This window comes from Oncorhynchus nerka, linkage group LG26 (assembly GCF_034236695.1).
Source record: "Oncorhynchus nerka isolate Pitt River linkage group LG26, Oner_Uvic_2.0, whole genome shotgun sequence".
In the NCBI taxonomy this organism is placed as follows: Eukaryota; Metazoa; Chordata; class Actinopteri; order Salmoniformes; family Salmonidae; genus Oncorhynchus; species Oncorhynchus nerka.
In genome coordinates this window covers 52,160,589-52,167,794 of record NC_088421.1, presented here as the reverse complement: position 1 = coordinate 52,167,794, position 7,206 = coordinate 52,160,589, and the positions used below count along the sequence as shown (strand labels likewise).

The window sequence follows — 7,206 nt, the reverse complement described above, 5'->3', positions numbered from 1 at the left end:
TTATATATCAGCTGATATAAGTGCTGTACAGAAACCCAGCCTAAAACCCCAAACAGCAAGCAATGCAGGTGTAGAAGCACGGTGGCTAGGAAAAACTCCCTAGAAAGGCCAAAACCTAGGAAGAAACCTAGAGAGGAACCAGGCTATGTGGGGTGGCCAGTCCTCTTCTGGCTGTGCCGGGTGGAGATTATAACAGAACATGGCCAAGTTGTTCAAATGTTCATAAATGACCAGCATGGTCGAATAATAGTAAGGCAGAACAGTTGAAACTGGAGCAGCAGCATGGCCAGGTGGACTGGGGACAGCAAGGAGTCATCATGTCAGGTAGTCCTGGGGCATGGTCCTAGGGCTCAGGTCCTCCGAGAGAGAGAAAGAAAGAGATAAGGAGAGAATTAGAGAACGCACACTTAGATTCACACAGGACACCAAATAGGACAGGAGAAGTACTCCAGATATAACAAACTGACCCTAGCCCCCCGACACATAAACTACTGCAGCATAAATACTGGAGGCTGAGACAGGAGGGGTCAGGAGACACTGTGGCCCCATCCGAGGACACCCCGGACAGGGCCAAACAGGAAGGATATAACCCCACCCACTTTGCCAAAGCACAGCCCCCACACCACTAGAGGGATAACTTCAACCACCAACTTACCATCCTGAGACAAGGCTGAGTATAGCCCACAAAGATCTCCGCCACGGCACAACCCAAGGGGGGGCGCCAACCCAGACAGTTTCCTCAGTGCAGTGGGCAGCTTGGAAGAGGTGCTCTTATTCTCCATGCACTCTACATTGTTTCCTATCCTCAGTGCAGTGGGCAGCTGAGTGACGGTGTCCAAGAAGTGTACTTCAGAGCGGTTTAGTACGTGCGTCAAGTGGATGGAGGGTGGTGGTTGTTGAGGATAGCGGTGAATTGTAGGAATTCTGCTGCGCTGTGTTGCCATATGCCCCATATATCGTCCAGGTATCGGTAGAGGCGAAATGGTTTGAGTGGGCAGAGTGGGTAAACAGTGTTTTCCCATTCCGCTAGGTAGATGTCTGCATATGCCGGTGCAAATCTTTTTCCCGTGGCTACACCTTTTGTTTGTAGGTAGGTGTTGCCGTTGAATTCAAAGTCGTTGCGAGTGAGTGCCATTTCCAGGAGACATCATGGTCATCTGGTCTATCCGGTGAGGGGTATTTTTTTAGGTGGGCTCTGACCGCTGTTAGTCCTGCTCCTAATTCAATGTTGGTGTAGAGGCTCTCGATGTCCATGGTGAATAAGAAGTCATCAGCGGTGACTGGTGTGTTGGCGATTTGTTGAGGAAGTCGGGGGTATCCTTGAGAGGCCAGGAGGAGGGGTCTTTGTGGATTTTGGGGAGTAGATAGAGGCACCTACTCCTAGTGGGTTTATCCCCTGTGAGGTAGTCTCTTTGCCTTTTGGTGATGTGATTCTTCCGTTCCATTTGTATGAGTTCTCTTTTGATGAGTGCTGCAGATCGGAGGTAGATGGGTCCCTTTATTTTCTGGTAGAATTCCGTGTTTTGGAGTTGTCTTTCTGCTTCGAGGATAATATTGTTGGGTATCCCAGATGACAATGGCTGAGCCTTTATCCGCTGGTTTTATGATAATAGTGGGGTTGTTTTTTAGTTGTTTTAGCGCTGTGGTTTCCTCCTTCGTGAGGTTATTGGTGGGTTCCGGGGAGAAGGCAGAGGTGTTGAAGGTATCCCAGTCTTTATCCATAATTTCTTTTATCAGGGGGGGGGGGGGGGGTTGGTCTTCATTTTGGGGGACCCATCTTGAGGGTGTGCGTAGCTGTGCTAGTTTATCTCTGTAACCCTCCTACCCCTGTCTGGGCCGGGTCATAGTGACCCAACACTACCACCTGGTGGATACTAGTCAAACAGCAAGGTGTATGTTGTAACCCTCCCACCCCTGTCTGGGCCGGGTCATAGTGACCCAACACTACCACCTGGTGGATACTAGTCAAACAGCAAGGTGTATGTTGTAACCCTCCCACCCCTGTCTGGGCCGGGTCATAGTGACCCAACACTACCACCTGGTGGATACTAGTCAAACAGCAAGGTGTATGTTGTAACCCTCCCACCCCTGTCTGGGCCGGGTCATAGTGACCCAACACTACCACCTGGTGGATACTAGTCAAACAGCAAGGTGTATGTTGTAACCCTCCCACCCCTGTCTGGGCCGGGTCATAGTGACCCAACGCTACCACCTGGTGGATACTAGTCAGACAGCAAGGTGTATGTTGTAACCCTCCCGCCCCTGTGTGGGCGGGGTCATAGTGACGTCAGAGTGACCCCGGGCAGCTTTACGAGTTGTTCCCCTGTGTCTGTGTGGGTCAGAGTGACACTGGCAGCCTTAGCAAGGTGTATGTTGTAACCCTCCTACCCCTGTCTGGGCTGGGTCAGAGTGACCCTGGCCCTGTGTTACGAGTTGTTCCCCTGTGTCTGTGTGGGTCAGAGTGACCCTGGTAGCCTTAGCAAGGTGTATGTTGTAACCCTCCTACCCCTGTCTGGGCTGGGTCAGAGTGACCCTGGCCCTGTGTTACGAGTTGATTCCCCCGTGTCTGGGCTGGGTCAGAGTGACCCTGGCCCTGTGTTACGAGTTGTTCCCCTGTGTCTGTGTGGGTCAGAGTGACACTGGCAGCCTTAGCAAGGTGTATGTTGTAACACTCCTACCCCTGTCTGGACCGGGTCAGAGTGACCCTGGCACCACTTGTCCACAAGAACTCAGTGCAAGAACTCGGGGAGGCCAGCCAAGCGTACTGGATGGACCGAAGGGCCCGAAGGAGCAGACTGGGCAGACAACGCGCATCGTCCGTTGGCGTGCCTCGTCCCATTCACGTGGCCAGTGTAAGCTGGCCGTAGAGAGGCTACTAATATTGTCAGGAGGAAGAAGAAGAAGAAGAAAGAAGAAGACGAGGACAACGACGAGGAGGAATAGGACCCCGCCGAGCGTGAGCCCTCCGCCTACGACTGTAAGCCGGCCGTACAGAGGCTACTAATATTGTCAGGAAGTAGAAGAAGAACAAGGAGAAGATGATGAGGACGATGATGACGACGACGACGAGGAATACGACCCCGCCGAGCGTGAGCCCTCCGCCTAGGACGCCTCGCAGTCCTTGTTTCAGCGCGGCTGAGGTCCTGGAACAGATATCCTCCAGTGTCGACCAAGAAGACGAAGAAGACTACTGCGTTTCCGAAGAGGAGGACGTTTCGGAAGATGAAGACGGTGAGGAATACAACCCCGAGCGTGATGCGGACGACTACGACGACGACTCGGCCTCGCCGTCGTGCTCCTCTTCGGAGGAAGAGGGGGAGCGAGAGGGAGACACGGCCGCTGCCCGAGAGCGAGACAGAGAGCCAGATCGAGACAGAGAGCCAGATCGAGACAGAGAGCCAGATCGAGACAGAGCCAGAGAGACAGAGCGAGACAGAGAGGACGCGGCGGCAGCCGCCCGAGGCCAAAGGGAGACGTTGCTGTCAAAGAACGGCAAAATCAAATGGTCCTCCGTGGCCTATCGCGGCCCGGACCGGCCCCGCGCCATCCGCCGCCCCGGCCCCGTCGTGACGCCGGGCCCCACGGCCTACGCCGCATCGCGAGCGCTCGACATCGAGTCCACCTTCCGGCTGTTTGTCACACCGGCGATAGAAAGGATAATTGTGGACATGACAAATCTGCAGGGGGTGAGAAAATACGGCGACGGCTGGCGACCCATGGACTCCACCGACCTGCGCGCCTACGTAGGGCTGCTGATCCTAGCCGGCGTCTACAGGTCCCGAGGCGAGGCCGCGGCCAGCCTGTGGGACGCCGAGAGCGGCAGGACCGTGTTCCGCGCCACCATGCCGCTCAAGGTGTTTCACAAGTACTCGAGGCTGCTGCGATTCGACGACCGCCAGTCGAGACCCGCGAGACTCGCCACCGACAGACTGGCGGCCATAAGAGAGGTATGGAACCTGTGGGAGGAGCGGCTGCCGGCCCTCTACAACCCGGGGCCCGACGTGACGGTGGACGAACAACTGGTCCCGTTCAGAGGTACCGTCTATGTATCTGTGTATGTACGTGTAGCATAGAGAGGTAGCAGTAGTAGCGTGGGCAGTACTAGCAAATCGGCAGTAGTAGCAATCGGCAGTAGCGGCGGCGGCTGCGTGTAACATAAACGCAGTGCCCCAACTTTAACCATGACGCTGCTAATCTCCTCTCCCCTCCCTTCTCCCCACCGAAAGGACGCTGTCCTTTCCGACAGTACATTCCCAGCAAGCCGGGCCAAATACGGCATCAAGTCGTGGGTGGCCTGCGACGCCAAGTCCAGCTACGCTTGGAAGATGCAAGTCTACACCGGCAAGGCGGCCGCCCCGAGAAGAACCAGGGCGCCCGCGTCGTCCTCGATCTGACCCAGGGACTGCCGGCCGGTCACAACGTCACGTGTGACAATTTCTTCACCTCCTACGAACTGGGCCAGCGGCTCCTCGAGAGGAACCTCACCATGGTGGGCACGGTGAGAAAGAACAAGGCCGAGCTCCCGCCCGCGCTGCTCGAGTCAAAGGGCAGACAGGTCCTGTCCTCCAGGTTCGCCTTCACGCCCACCGCCACTCTAGTGTCCTACCAGGCAAAGAGAAATAAGAACGTGCTACTTCTGAGCACGCTGCACGCGGAGCCCGACGTTAGCGATCGCCGCGACCGGAAGCCGGCCCTCATCCTAGACTACAACTGCAACAAGGGCGGCGTGGACAACCTAGACAAGGTGGTCGGCACCTACAGCTGCAGACGGATGACCGCCCGCTGGCCCCTGGTCATCTTCCACAACATCCTCGACGTGTCCTCCTACAACGCCTTTGTCATATGGCGAGAGATCAAGCCCGACTGGATGCCTGGGAAGCGGAACAAGAGGAGGGTGTTCCTGGAGCAGCTCGGAAAGGCACTCGTCAAGCCCTTGATCCAAAGAAGGCATCGTCTCCCCCGCACCCAAGCCGCGTCCGCACTTGTCAAAGTCCTACAGAGTGCCACCGCCGAGGCTCGTCCGCCAGCCCGGGAGCAAGCCGCTGGCCCGGCCGCCGCCGCCCCGGCCGCCCCGCCGGTGGCGAGTAAGAGGAAGAGGTGTCAGCTCTGCCCACCCAAGAAGGACGCCAAGACACACACCACGTGCTGTAGGTGTAAAAAATACATCTGCAAAGGCTGTTCACACGCGTACTGTCACACTTGTGCCTTTAGCCAAGACGGGACAGGGTGACCCGGGGGGGACACTGTGTGGTAGGCATAATAGGAGGACAACGGGAGGGTTATGGACCGGAACTATGTCGGTAGATATTAAGGTAGGTGTAAGTGGAGCTCCCTTGGTTTCAGGGGTAGGTGTGTGCTTGTTGTCTCTCCAACTGGATGATCTACTTATTTGGGGAGGGTTGTCCTGTGGTGGAGGTTAGGTTTTTGTTCGTATTTTATGTTATGTTTGGTAGGAAAGGATGGTGTTGTCTTCAGCGTGGGTATGTATGTACTCCCCCTGGTCGGGGTAGGAGAGGTAATGTGCTATGTGGTGTGGTGTGTCCACCATTTCCAGATGGCTGTGGCAGTCGTGAGGGTCCAGTGGAGGCAGTCCTGGAGGGTGTGGAATTCGGTGGTGGGTAGAAGGGGGATGTGTGGGTGGTTTTTGATATATCTGTTAAGGGTGTCCAGATTGATTCTCTCCTCCAGTGGCATTTTTGGGGAGTGGTTGATCAGTGGGATGAATATATCTGCGTTGGGGAAGGCTAGGGTGGCCGTGTAGTAGAGGTTGGAGATGTTGGCGTGGTGTTGGGTGGCGTTCCCTTGTTCCCTGTTGTTGAGGCCGAAGGAGAGGATCAATTTGGTGACCAGGGTTCTCCCTTGGGTAGGAGGAGTTTGATCATCCCTGTTGCGTGTTCGATTAGGGCTCCTGGTTCGATTTGGGTCTGGTCTGAGTGGATGAGGGGTAGTTTGCAGATGTTTGAATCGCCCATGATAAGGATGGTGCGGAGTGGTTTGATTCTCCAACTGCTTTTGTTTCCTTTGTGTGGGTTTCTCCTGAAGTGGCTGTTGTTGGCTATGTAGGGAGGTGTCAGTGCCGGTGGTGTCCTGGGGAGGTCTGAGGATGGGGTAGATGTTGTCGTGGGTACCGGGAGACCGGTCATGCTGGTAGAGGGTTGGGGGTGGTAGTTGCCCTATCCGTGGGTTTGTGGTGTTTTAGTAGTTGCCTCCGTGATGGTGGGGGGTCTCAAGATTGGTGAGGTCTCTTCCCCGGGTTTCGTAGAGTATTCCTGTGGTTTGGTGTTTTGTGGAGAGGAGGGATCTCTGCTCGTAGGGGTGGGGGGTTTGTATGGAGGTGGCCTGAGTGTTGTCCTGGTGTAGGGTTGTGGATCGTGGGGTGGTGGCGAGGGCGTTGAGTTTTTCCACCTGTGAAGCTGCGTTCATGAGTGCCTCGTCTTCGATGACGTTCAACTCCAACAGGTACTGTGGGGATGGTGGTTGGTAGGGGTGTAGTGGTGAGAGTGGTGGTCCTGAGAGTGCGGGTGGATTGGTGGTTAACATCTGGAAGGTGGGGAGGTATGGGTCCGTGGCTGCCCATTTGTTGATGGTTTCTTCTATCCCCTGGGATTGGGGAGGATGGCACTTCTTTTTCTGTGGTACGGGGCTGATCAAGGATTTCCATGTTTTGGGTAAGCCTTTGGGGATGTGCTGTGACTGGGTTGACATTCCACCCTGGTTTGGGTATGGGATGGCATAGAAAGATCAGAGGCCACCTTAGCACTCTGCCTCTGCTCCTTTCCCTCAATCACCCTGGTCAGGGTATGATCTTGGGTTAGGTTAGGAGGGTTTGTGTTCCCTGAAGGGAGCCCTCCCTGTACCACCCTGGTCAGGGTATGGCTGGGTCTTTGGATCCCCAGAGGCCGCTTTCTGTGAGAGGGTGCCTTGGTCTGTAGTGTTGGGTTGGGGAAATGTTTTTCCCTGGGGTGGTGTTGGACCCCGAAGGGAGGGGGTAGATGCCTTTTGGGATGGGTTCCGTTCTGATGTGAGGCGTCTGTTGGTTCGTGGAGGAGGTGGGATGATCCTGGTGTGTTTTGTTGGTGTGGCTCCCTCGTGCTCGTCCTGGTTGTTGGGTTGGCTGAAGGTAAGCGGGGGGCTTAAATTGGCTCAGGTCTCTGGTGGGCCAGAACCCGTTGAAGTTGGGGAGTGAGTCTCTAATATCCTGTAGGA

The 7,206-nt window shown here is 55.5% G+C and overlaps 1 pseudogene; it reads left to right on the top strand.

Moving 5' to 3' along the window:
• Positions 1-3,053: 3,053 nt before the first annotated feature.
• On the top strand, positions 3,054-5,622 carry LOC135564916 (piggyBac transposable element-derived protein 4-like; annotated as a pseudogene).
• Positions 5,623-7,206: the final 1,584 nt, after the last annotated feature.